At 40.9% G+C, this 12,216-nt stretch overlaps 1 protein-coding gene across 1 annotated transcript in view; it reads left to right on the forward strand.

Moving 5' to 3' along the window:
* Positions 1-12,216, forward strand: part of HSD17B14 (hydroxysteroid 17-beta dehydrogenase 14) — a 336,571-nt gene that overhangs the window by 238,810 nt on the left and 85,545 nt on the right. The window lies entirely within an intron of this gene.

Here is a 12,216-nt window from a genome sequence, read left to right on the forward strand (position 1 = left end):
ATGGATATGTGTAGAGATACACAAAAATGTATATGTGTTTGTGTTTGTGTGTGTGTGTGTGTGTGTGTGTGTGTGTGTGTGTGTGTATATATATATATATATATATATATATATATATATATATATATATATATATATATATATATATATACACACACATACAGATATGGATCTATTTTTGTTCATCAAAAACACAGTTTTTCGAAGAACAGAAAGCCGAGCCCACTTTAGCAAAAGTGCACATAAATGAAAGTGCACATGTTCATCGTGTTTCACTGTTGCAGTCATGACTGTAGGGTTCTCCCCTGCCGGCAGGCAGTCCTCGGTCGGCCAGAATCCCAAAGTCTGGGTCCGGCGTCGGCTGCTCAGCCATGCTCCCTGACGTCAGAGCGCCAGGAGTACAAAGCTGACAGCCGACGCCATGTTCTCCAGTCTTTCTTGCCATGCGGTGATAGCAGTTCGCAAGTGCCGGTCGGCTGACTCCTGACAATTTTTTATAAAACGTACTTCAGTCCGAAGACTTTCTTCTCCTACTCAAAGCTAAGTACCCCGTTGGGGAAACTTTTTTCTTGCTCCAGTCCGATGTCAGAAAAAGTTAATAATTGTATTTCATGTGGGAAGCAAATACCTCATAAGGATTTTCATTCTTACTGTATTCCTTGCTTAGGCCCTGACCACGATGTAGCTAGTTGTCGGTTTTGTGCTAGATTCAATCAACGTACGATTAAACAAAGGTACGATTTTGCATTTCATTACTTCAGTAGGTGTTTTAATTACAAAATGTCGTCGGATACGTTTCCGGCTACCGGAGTTCACAAACGACGCAAGGATAAAGACAGGCCTCCGAGGTCCAAATCGGACGATGTTGTACAAGCAGAGCCAGCTTCAGGTTCGGCCGTCGTCAGTTGCAGCCCCTGTCGTCGGCCATTTCGGAACCGATGGCCGAAACGGACTCCCACGAGGAGCCAACTAGGCCTTTGAATATTTCTGTTGCAGGACCTTCGGACAATGCTCCTTCGGATGGGTCCAGAGCCGCTGTGCAGGTACCAGCTTCCGAAGGGGTTTTCAGGCCTACTCAGCTTCTAATAAAGGCAAAGCCAAAGACAAAGGCAAAGACTCCTTCCAAATCAAAGACTGCAGCCCAGGCCTCTTCTGATCCGGCACCCAAGTCTCAGAAACAGTTACTTAAGATGGTGGAGGACTTACTTACTTACTATGATTAGGGGTTCACATCCCCCTCCAGATAAAAGGCCAAGGCAGGAAGTGTATTATGACTCCTCTGATCAGGCTTCTTTTTCTTCAGTTTCTTCTTCTGACCAGGAATATTCTTTCCCTCCTTATGAGGATTCTGATGCTGAGGAATTCATTCCTTCAGCTTCTCCCCCCTGAGGATTTCTTTTTTGGGGAAACTTTGCATGAAATGAGGGAACATTTTTACTGGGAAGGACAGGAGTACTTGGAACCTAAGAAAAGACTTCTTCCCCAACATAGACCCCTGGCTATTCCTCCTATTTTGGATATTGTGGATGATGCTTTTTCGGAGGCTAACTTAACTCCTGACTCTTTTCCTCCCGCTCCTGTTAAGCCAGACAGATATTATAGGGTTCCTGATTCCCACCAGTTTTTATACAAGAATCCTACTGCTGATCCTGAAACCATTTCTCAGGGTCCTCAGGGGGGTTAAGACCGCTACTGCTAAAAACCCCATTCCCACTGAGAAGGATTCCAGATCTTTAGAAAGATGGGGCAAAAAAATGTACACTTCAGCTACTTTATCTATTAGGGCTTTAAACTGTCAATTTCATATGCTGAAATACCAGCAATTCCTTCTGTCTGTTTTGAAACAAAAGCCAGCTTCCATTTCCGCCTGTGCAGATGATAAGGAATTACATGACTTAATGCATGCCACTGAACAAGTTGGGAAGCATGGTTTACACTGTGGATTTGATGCCTTGGAGGCTTCTTGTAGGGCTGCTGCCTCTGGTACAGTCATTAGAAGGCATGCTTGGTTAAAGGAACAAAACTTGCCAGATCAAGTAAAAGCTAAATTATTGGATGCTCCTGTTCAGCATAATGTTTTGTTTGGATCAAAAGCTGAAGAGGAGATTAAAAAGATGGAGGACAAGGTGAAATCCATGCAAACAGTTAAAGATTTCTTACAAGTACAGCCACCCAGATTTAGCAGGAATTGGCCTACAAAAAATTGGTCCTTTCCCAATTCAGACAGGCCTCAGAGGGGTAGATACAGATGCTCCCGAGGAAGGCTTCAAACGCAAGCCTCTTATAGACCAAGACAGTGGACTGCTTCCACCCCTAGGGGAGGAGAGGACAGGTCGCAAACTCATAGGAAACAGACTCAATGACTTCCTCTGTTGGGCTGCAGGAACTTCTTGCCTGGAAGCCCCTCTCAGAGGAAAACTTTCTCTTTTTCACCTAAATTGGACTCCTATAACCCAAGACAAGTGGGTTCTGGATGTGGTTTCCAGAGGTTACAAATTCCATTTTCATACCCTACCAAGACCAAGCGGATGGCCAGATCTACCAAAACATCAATGGTTAGAGGCCTTAAACTAGGTGGAAGCCCTATTGGCTATGAAAGCCATAGAACTGGTTCCACTTTCAGAAATGGGACAAGGTTTTTACTCAAGGCTCTTTCTAGTCCCCAGAAAGCAAAATTCATGGAGACCCATTCTGGATCTGTCAGTCTTAAACACTTTTCTCGAAATACCAAAATTCAAGATGCTTACTCTACAGCAGCTACTCCCAATGCTGACCAAAAATGCATGGATGGTAACTTTGGATTTAAAGGAGGCTTATTTACACATTCCCATCAGACAGGAGTGCAGAAAATACCTCCAGTTCAAGGCCGGATCGAGGCATTATCAGGTCTCTGCGCTGGCCTTTGGATTGTCTACTGCGCCCAGGGTCTTCACCAAGTACCTGGCTCCAGTAGTAGCTTATTGCAGACTCAAGGGAATTCAAATTTACCCTTATCTGGACAATTGTCTTATTCAGGCAGACAGCAAGGATGTCTTACTCCAGCATCTAGAATTTGTTCAGAAGCTTCTCAAGTTCCTGGGATTCACTGTAAACATAAAAAAGTCAAATTTGATACCCTCGCAACAGATAACTTTTCTGGGTGCTCTTCTAAACACAACAACCCAGATGGCATTTCTGACATACGAAAAACAATTACAGCTGGCTTCAACTTTCAAAACCTTGGCATCATTAACTCAGCTATCTGCAAGGAAATTCCTGCAGGCTTTGGGTTACATGGCCTCCTGCATCCTTCTCATACCATATGCAAGACTACATATGAGGAAAATACAGTGGTACCTAAAAAGTGTATGGTCTCAACATTGCCACAGTTTAGACATACAGATCACCATCCTGCCTTGTCTTCAAAAGGAATTCCTTTGGTGGTCCAATGCATGTACTCTAAACAAAGGGAAACCCTTCAGTCTGCCTTCAGCCAGTCTGATACTAACCATGGACGCCTCAGATTATGCATGGGGAGCCCATTTGCAGGGCAATTGTCTGCAGGGCCTTTGGACAAAGGATCAGAAGCACCTGCATATCAATTTAAAGGAAATGCTAGCCATTCAGAATGCTCTATTGGCCTTCAGGAATCTTCTACAACCAGGGCAACTACTGATATGGACAGACAACACCACAGTTATGTGGTACATAAACAAGCAAGGGGGATCACATTCCTATCCCCTTTGCAGACTAGCCATGAATCTATGGAACACAGCTCTAGCTTGCAAATTGGAACTTCAAGCTCAGTTTCTACCAGGGAAGCAAAACTTCCTGGCAGACAGTCTGAGCAGAAACCTGTCGGACCCACACGATGGATGCTGGACACCGTAATATTCAAGATGATGATTACAGCAGTCTGGGGATGTCCTCACATAGACCTCTTTGCATCCCACCTCAGTCATCAACTACAGATTTTTTGCACCAGGACATTCCATGAACTAGCTTGGAAAGTGGATGCACTATCATTCAGTTGGAGAAACCTCTCGGGGTATGCCTTCCCGCCTCTACCTCTTCTTCCACGGGTGTTATTAAAGATCAAACAGGACAAGCCCAAGATGATAATTTTGCTGGCCCCAAATTGGCCTCGACAGTTTTGGTACCCAACACTGAAAAACCTTTCTCTGGAGCCCCCTTGGGTTTTACCACAGACTCCGAACCTTCTGTCCCAACACCAGGGTCAGGTTCTGCACTCCCATGTCAAAACTCTCAACCTGGTGGCCTGGTTAATCCAGGGTCTATGATTCATTCTCTCCTACCCAAGCAAGTTATGGATGTCATTTTAGAAGCCAGATGGCCTAGCACTAGAAAATCTTATGCAGGAAAATGGAAAAGATTTTGCACCTGGATGCAGGCTCAGGATTCGGACCCTCTTATTCCTGACATTCCTCTGATTTTACTTTACCTGACAGACCTCTTACATAAGGGTCTCTCTTTTTCTTCCATAAAGATACATGTCTCTGCTATTTCTGCTCATAATAATACAGACCCTCCAATCTTTTCCCACCAGCTCATGAGACAGTTTCTCAGAGGAGCTAAGAACTTAAGGCCCCCTAGATCTCCACCCATTCCTGCCTGGGATCTCAACTATGTTCTGGAAAAACTCACCTTACCTCCTTTTGAGCCTGCTGCCACATCTGACATCAAGTTTTTATCTTGGAAGACAGCCATCCTGTTAGCTCTGACCTCTGCCAGGAGAGTTTCGGAGTTGCAAGCTCTCATGGCTGTGGAACCTTATATTATTTTTCATCAAGACAGGGTGTCTTTAAGGACTAATCCTACTTTCATGCCTAAGGTGGTTTCCAAAGTGGCTTTAAATCAAACTATTCACTTGCCAACTTTTTCCCCAGTCCTCAAAATAAGGGGGAAAGGATCTTGTATTCCTTGGATGTACACAGACAACTACGTTTTTACCTGGACAGAACCAAGGACATCAGGAAATCAGAACAATTGTTTGTTTCTTATGCTTCAAGTTCCCAAGGTAAAGCCATTTCAAAACAGACCATTTCAAAATGGATTGCTCATGGAATCAGATTTTGTTATTCACACCATGGAAGGCAAATCCCAGGGAGTATAAGGACTCACTCTACCAGAGCTGCTGCCACTTCAGCTGCCTTCCTCAGGGGAGTTCCTACCAAAGACATTTTGGAAGCTGCAACTTGGAGTTCAGTGCATACTTTTTCTAAGCACTACAATCTACCTCTCTACTCTAAGTCTAGGGCAGGCTTTGCTTCTGCAGTCTTGCAGGGCCTTTTAGCCACCCCCTCTGCTTTATGACCACCTCCCTTTTATTCTGCTTTGGGATTCAACCCTACAGTCATGACTGCAACAGTGAAACACGATGAACATAGTACAGTTGTGTACACTTACCATAAATGTAGATGTTCAAGTCTCTTCACTGTTGCAGTCTGGGTTACCCTCCCTCCTGTCCCCTCTTATTTTTTCTTTTGTGTGGTTCCCTTCTTCACCCTTCTTCTGAGGTGTATTTGCAAAGGGTATGGGATCTTACTCATTTTGGAACACCTGACATCTGGGGCAAGAAAAACTGGAGAACATGGCGTCGGCTGTCAGCTTTGTACTCCTGGCACTCTGACGTCAGGGAGAATGGCTGAGCAGCCGACGCCGGACCCAGACTTTGGGATTCTGGCTGACCAAGGACTGCCTGCCGGCAGGGGAGAACCCTACAGTCATGACTGCAACAGTGAAGACACTCGAACATCTACATTTATGGTAAGTGTACACAACTGTACTTTTTCCAAACACCAGTCCACCAACGCACAGTACAGTAGGGATAACGAAATATACCCTTTTCCCTACTGTAGTCCGATTTCAGAGTCAGTATATATTAGTAGTAAGGGGTATGGGGGTGCAGGGGGGCTTGCCACCGTAAAAGTGTGTTTTTAGTGGGGTTTTTCTGATTTGGTGAACTGGTGTTCGCGAAAGTGCACTTTCACTAAAGTGGGCTCAGCTTTCTGGTCTTCAAAAAACTGTGTTTTTATTTTCAATGAACAGAAGTAGAGCTCTCTCTCTCTCTCTCTCCCTCTCCCTCCCTCTCTCTCTCTCTGTAGATATATATATATATGGGTCCACTTTGTAATTTCAAAATATTGAAATCTCGAATTTCAGTATTTCCAAACCACAAAGCCGAAAACCCAACCACAACTCATAAATTCGAAAACACACAACCGCGAAATTCAAAATCCCGCACCTACGCTACACAAGAAGTACACACACAAACATGCACAAAACTCCCCCCCCCCCACAATCAAACAAATACATCTAAACATTACATGTAAGCAGGGGGGCAAGCATCCCTGTACCCCCCATGTGAGGGGCTGCGCCCCCCCACCCCCTACTTATATATTCTAACTCCAAGATAGCATAAACAGAAATACAAACAGAACTCGCACACACATATCTTACAGTCCCTCAAACACACACATAACATTCACAACACACACTTACACACACTAAACCCCTAACCAACATACTTACACACACAAACTTACCAAAACTGACCAAAACATCCAAATACTGCACCACCGAAAGCAGAAATTCAAAATATCCGTGCTTCGGTATTTTCAATTTCACGCTTCTGCCGGTTTCGGAAAAGTGAATCCGCAGATTTGTAAGTTAGAAATACTGAAATTCAAGATTTTAGTATTTCAAATTTACAAAGTGGACCCATACACACACACACACACACACACACAGATATATATATATATATATATATATATATATATATATATATATATATATTATATATATATATATATATATATATATGGATCTACTACACAAAAACAAAAGACCATTACAATGAAACCCAAAACACAGAGACCACATACACGAAACCACATAACAACGAAACTGTAAAACACACACAACTGCCCCTAAACTCCCTAACACAACATCCTACAATAGAGATAGGCAGGGGGGCTGTGCCCCCCCTGCACCCCCCACACCCCCCCTACTTTATTATTCTAACTCCCGAGATCACACAGACGGACACACAAGGCAAACTCATACCCACACATTACAGTCCGTCACACACACACAACACAATCACAACACACACTTACACAAACCAATACCCCTCAAAAATACATTTACACATCCATACTTACCTGCACCGCAACACCAGAAGCGCTAACTCAAAATCCCATAATTTCAGGATTTTGAATTTCGCGCTTCTGGTCTTTCGGTGTTACGCGGTTTCGTACATCTGGTCTTGGTGTTCTGGATATCGATCTTCTGGGCGTTTGTGCTTTTGAAGTAGACCCATATACATATATATATATATATATATATATATATATATATATATATATATGTCAGGGTTTTGGTCTCAGTCAAATGAAATTTCAGTGATATGAAGCAGACCTATACATGTATATATATATATATATATATATATATAGGTCTCCTTCATATGACTGAAATTTCATTTGACTGACACCAAAACCCTGTCAGTTCAAAAGACTGAAAACTCATTTGACTGAAACTCATAACACTGACACATTAAAGTAAAAGGTATATGCCCTTTTTCCCACTGCAGTGCAATCCTGGAGTTAGTAGGGGGTGTGGGGGGCTATCTACCACAAGGTCTAGATTGAAAATATGGGTGGTATTGTTTTCCCATGACCTTATTTTATTTATTTTATCTTATTTTAATTTGTTAACTTGGGTATACTCGGCCTGTAAGTACAAAACAAGACCAAGCAAAGTAGATATAAATAAAGAAGACAAATATCTTACTAGATACTAATAAAACACAAAATTTGTAATATAATGCTTCTAGGAGATTATTGTGAAAAATAGGTTCCTTTCATTTTTAGAATAGAGTTACAGTTAGTTAATCAATAGAAAGGCAAAGACATTAATCTAGGTAAGAGTAAAGTCATAAGAATCATTAATTATAACTTAAAATTATGACACTGTTGCTGAAATCTAGGAAAATAAGGCACTATATTGAGGCCTTTTTATGAATTGCTTGGTTTGAAATGCATAGAACTTTCTGTTTGCTTTGCTCAATAGGTTTTGCAGTATGTCTGTTCTTGACATAGCTGTAGTCACACAGGTGACATACTATGATGTCATAAGAACTGTGTGGTGCATAGATAAGAAACATAAATGTTTAGAAAGACACCTAAAATAATTGGTTTCTCAACTGCTGAATTTATTAAAACAAAAGGCAAAGAAAAACAAAATTAAAAAAAATAGCTGGAAGCACTTATGCTAAAACAAAAATAATATACAGGATCTGTTTAAAACTCTTTAACTAGAAATAAGTTCTAGAAATAAGTTACACTTGAGAACAACACATTTCCACTCGAATGACATAGTTATGAAAAGACTGTCCTTGAATTTATTGACACAACATTGAATAACAAAAGGATGGAAGAGCAGACATTGTTCTTCAGGCCAGGGTCATAGGTAAGTACTAGGCTAGCTGCCATTGAAGGACATTTTAAGCTTAGCCACCTTCCTTTTTGGTGCTTGAATTAACCTATCCTATTTTGTTTTAGACTGGCCTTATCCATCCCATGGTCAATAATTATATATTACCCCTAGTGAAAATAATTGGGATCGTACCATAGATAATTTGAGGGGACCCATGCATAGGATAAAACACTTAGGAGCTGCCTCTCCCTATTACTGTATAGGGGAGCAGGCTTAAGGTAAATTTTCTATTATTCATCCATAGATCCAAGTTGCATTTGAATGTTGGCAGGGATAAGTTTTGTTTTATGTTGATGGCGTATGTGTCCCAGTGCAGCTGTATCCTCTGCGAGATAAACCTGTCATTCCTAACCTTCCTGTTGATGTCGCAGAAGAGGTTTAGGTCATTGGACTAAACATTTCTGAAGTCATTTGCAATGCTGCTGTGCAGCTGGTCCATCAGTATTGGGTCAGAAGATACCTTGTATGCCAGACTTCTTAGCAGTCTGTAGGATACTGAATATAGTGATAGGGCTGTAGGATATTGAATATAGTGATTTGGCTTTGAGTTGGTTCACGTAGGACATGTTGTTTAGACCTTGTATCTTTTAGTACGGTGTCTCTGTGGGTATTCCAATTCTTGCTCATGCCTGGAAAGATGCATACCAAAGGGGGCATTCTATCCAATGATTGACCTAATGAGGGCTGAATAAAGGGTGATTGTAGAACAGATTGTGTGTGCTGTATCTTTAAGAAGCATATCAAGGACTGGTGAAAAACAAGGATGATATGACTGGCAGGTTTGGGAATATATATTGTGCATCTCATCTCCAGCTAGGAGTGATTCAGGTGCATATATAAATAGCAGGCACGTGCTATACTCAGTGCCATTTTGAAAGTGCAGCCAGAGAGTTAGCATGTATGAATGAATATAGCTAGTTTGTATACAAGTTAGCTAAGTTAAAGTTAATAAGCTTCAGTCGTGATGTGTTTGTACATAGTAAAGCTGCTTGAACAGAACACACAAGGACTTATCTATTACATCCTGACTAGACATGATTCCAAAGACTGATATGCAGAGCTACAAGGTGCAGAGATAGCAGTGTAGGTAACCTAAGAGAAATGAACATTAAGAAAGGTCAGAAGAGAACCAAAGGTAATGAAAACCTGCACAAACAGTTTATTTTATACAAAAAGATAAAACGGAGCATTACAAGGGCACAAACCACATTATTAAATAAGCGGGAGGCACAAAAGGTTTATTAATTAAATGAAATGTTTAAGATTAAGATATCTGATAAAATAATTATCAGAAAAGCAAAACAAGTGTGTTTAAAACAAAACTAATATGTTTAAAACAAAATGGGCACGTAAAATGAGCGCAAGAAAAGTACAATGGACATGAAAAGAGATTAAACAGCAAAAGGACTATAATAAGGGCAAAAAGGCCACATTAAGCATAAATAAAGCAAAGTGACTGCATATTTTTGGCAAAGTGCTGTGTTGTGGCATAACTACAACTTTGTGTTGTATCAAGAGCATAACTAGAGTCATTCATAGTATCTCAAAGTGTGCAAAAGTGCTTACAGTGTGCGCTTATTACTGTGTATGTATTCCAAAGAGTTTGAGTGCAAAGTGCAACTGTTTCATGAAGTACAGTCAAAGTACAGCCATTTCAAAAAGTTTCCTGTGCTGGGATGTGTCTATTCGCAAAGTGCCGCCATTACAGAGTGTTTCTTGCACTGTAAAGAATTATCTGGCAAGGTACCGCTATTTTGGGGAAGTTTGTGTGCGGTGTACTGTTTTATTCTCAAAGTGCAGTTACTTTGAAATGTTTCTTACTCTGAGCATCTTCTGCCCAGTTCAGTTATTTGAAATGTTTCTTACACTGATAAAAGGTGATTTCTTGCAGTACAGCAATTTTGAGAGTATTACAGTTCCCACGAGACTTATTTCGCAATGTTCAGTTATTCAGAGGGTTGTTATGCTATTGGGCAAAGTTATAAGTACTGGCATAAATTTCTGGCTTACGTGTAGGTGTGTGTGTTTGTGCATATTTGCAAAACCCTTCATTGGCATGTGTTCATATGGCAGATGGATTTCGGAAGCCCTCACCACTTGTATTTGATCATAATATTGCAGAGAATTGGAGAATATTTGAGCAAGAGTGCGATATTTTTATACAAGCAGCTTATTCTTACAAAGATGCACACACCAGGGCATTCATTTTGCTAAACCTAGCTGGGTCAGTGGCTATTGAAAGAGAGCATTCATTTGTGTATGCACCAGCAGTATATGAGGGAGAAGGTGAAAATAGTCATATTGTTGTACAGGCAGAATCAAGGGAAGACCCTGAGTATTTGAAGTGCAAATTCAGGGAAATGTGCAATCCTCAGACAAATATTACATTAAAGAGGCATTTATTTTACACATGAGATCAGAAACCAGGGAAACTTTTTCTGCTTATATTACTGACCTGAGAAACAAAGCTAAAAAATGTTGGTTTGGTGACTTAAAAGATAAGTTAAAGGACAGGCTTGTGTGTGGTATTAATAGTCCTGCTGTGAGAAAGATTTTGCTTCGTGACAGTGATTTAATGTTGAATAAAGGCATTGAGATTTGTCACATCCATGAAGTTACAGAAAGACACACAAGTATGCTTGTAAGTGACAAGAGCATGGTTTCAGCAGGCTCCAGAGCAAATGTAGCTAGCATGCAACACATGGCAAACAGAAGCAGGCCTAAGCACCTGGCAAGCACAGCCCCTGCTGGTTCACCAGGGAAACCACATAGTTTTCCAGCAAGTTCTAAGAAAGGAGCATGCTCAGTGCAGTCCGAGTGAAGCAGCAAAACTCAAATCAGCTTTATTGTTAACTGTCACAATTGAGGTGCCAACCATAAGTCTAAAAGAGAGAGAGAGATGCTTAGCATTTGGTCAGCAATGTCACAAGTGTAAAAAATTGAACCATTTTCAAACATTTTGCAAATCAAGTAAACCCTGCACAGTTATAAGGAAAGGTCACACAAAAAAAGCAAATTGATCAAGTAGACTGCCACTCCACTTTCTGTGTAGATGGTGTATCAGTAATTGGTGAAAAGGTTGATGCAGTGAATTTGTTGGCAAAAAACGAAGTGTTTTGTACAGTCCAGATCAATGGTAAATCCACCAAACTTAAAGTAGACACTGGTTCAAAATGTAATGTTATATTAGCAGACATATTTGCTAAGGTGAGAACCAATGAACAACTTAATATGGCTTGTAGTGAGAAACTTTTTGGTTATGGAAGTGAAGAAATTCAAACCGAGGGCTCAGTAGTACTTTCATGTTATGTGACTGGGAACTGTTACAGCTTGTTATTCTATATAGTTCGATGACCTGTGCAGTCATTATTGGGTCTTAGAGACAGTTTGAGGATGAATCTGCTTTCTTTTACCAAAGAAGTTCATCATACATAGGAGACAATGCAGTCTCCTCCTCAAACCCAAAAAAGACTAAACTACTAATATTTACTCCTGCATAAAAATCTACCCCATTTCACTTCTCTATCAAATCCAAAAACGGCACAGTCATGTCTCCTGACACTTCTACCAAACTCTTAGGAGTTACTGTTGATCACAGCCTTAATTATGATACTCATATCAACTCCACAATAAAATCAGTTAACCGTTAACTAGGCTCCCTCTACAAAATTAAACCCTTCCTTACTCCCTCAGCCAGAACTACTATTGCCCACA

This window comes from Protopterus annectens, chromosome 17.part0, assembly GCF_019279795.1.
Source record: "Protopterus annectens isolate FY-2018-M chromosome 17.part0, PAN1.0, whole genome shotgun sequence".
Taxonomy (NCBI): Eukaryota; Metazoa; Chordata; order Ceratodontiformes; family Protopteridae; genus Protopterus; species Protopterus annectens.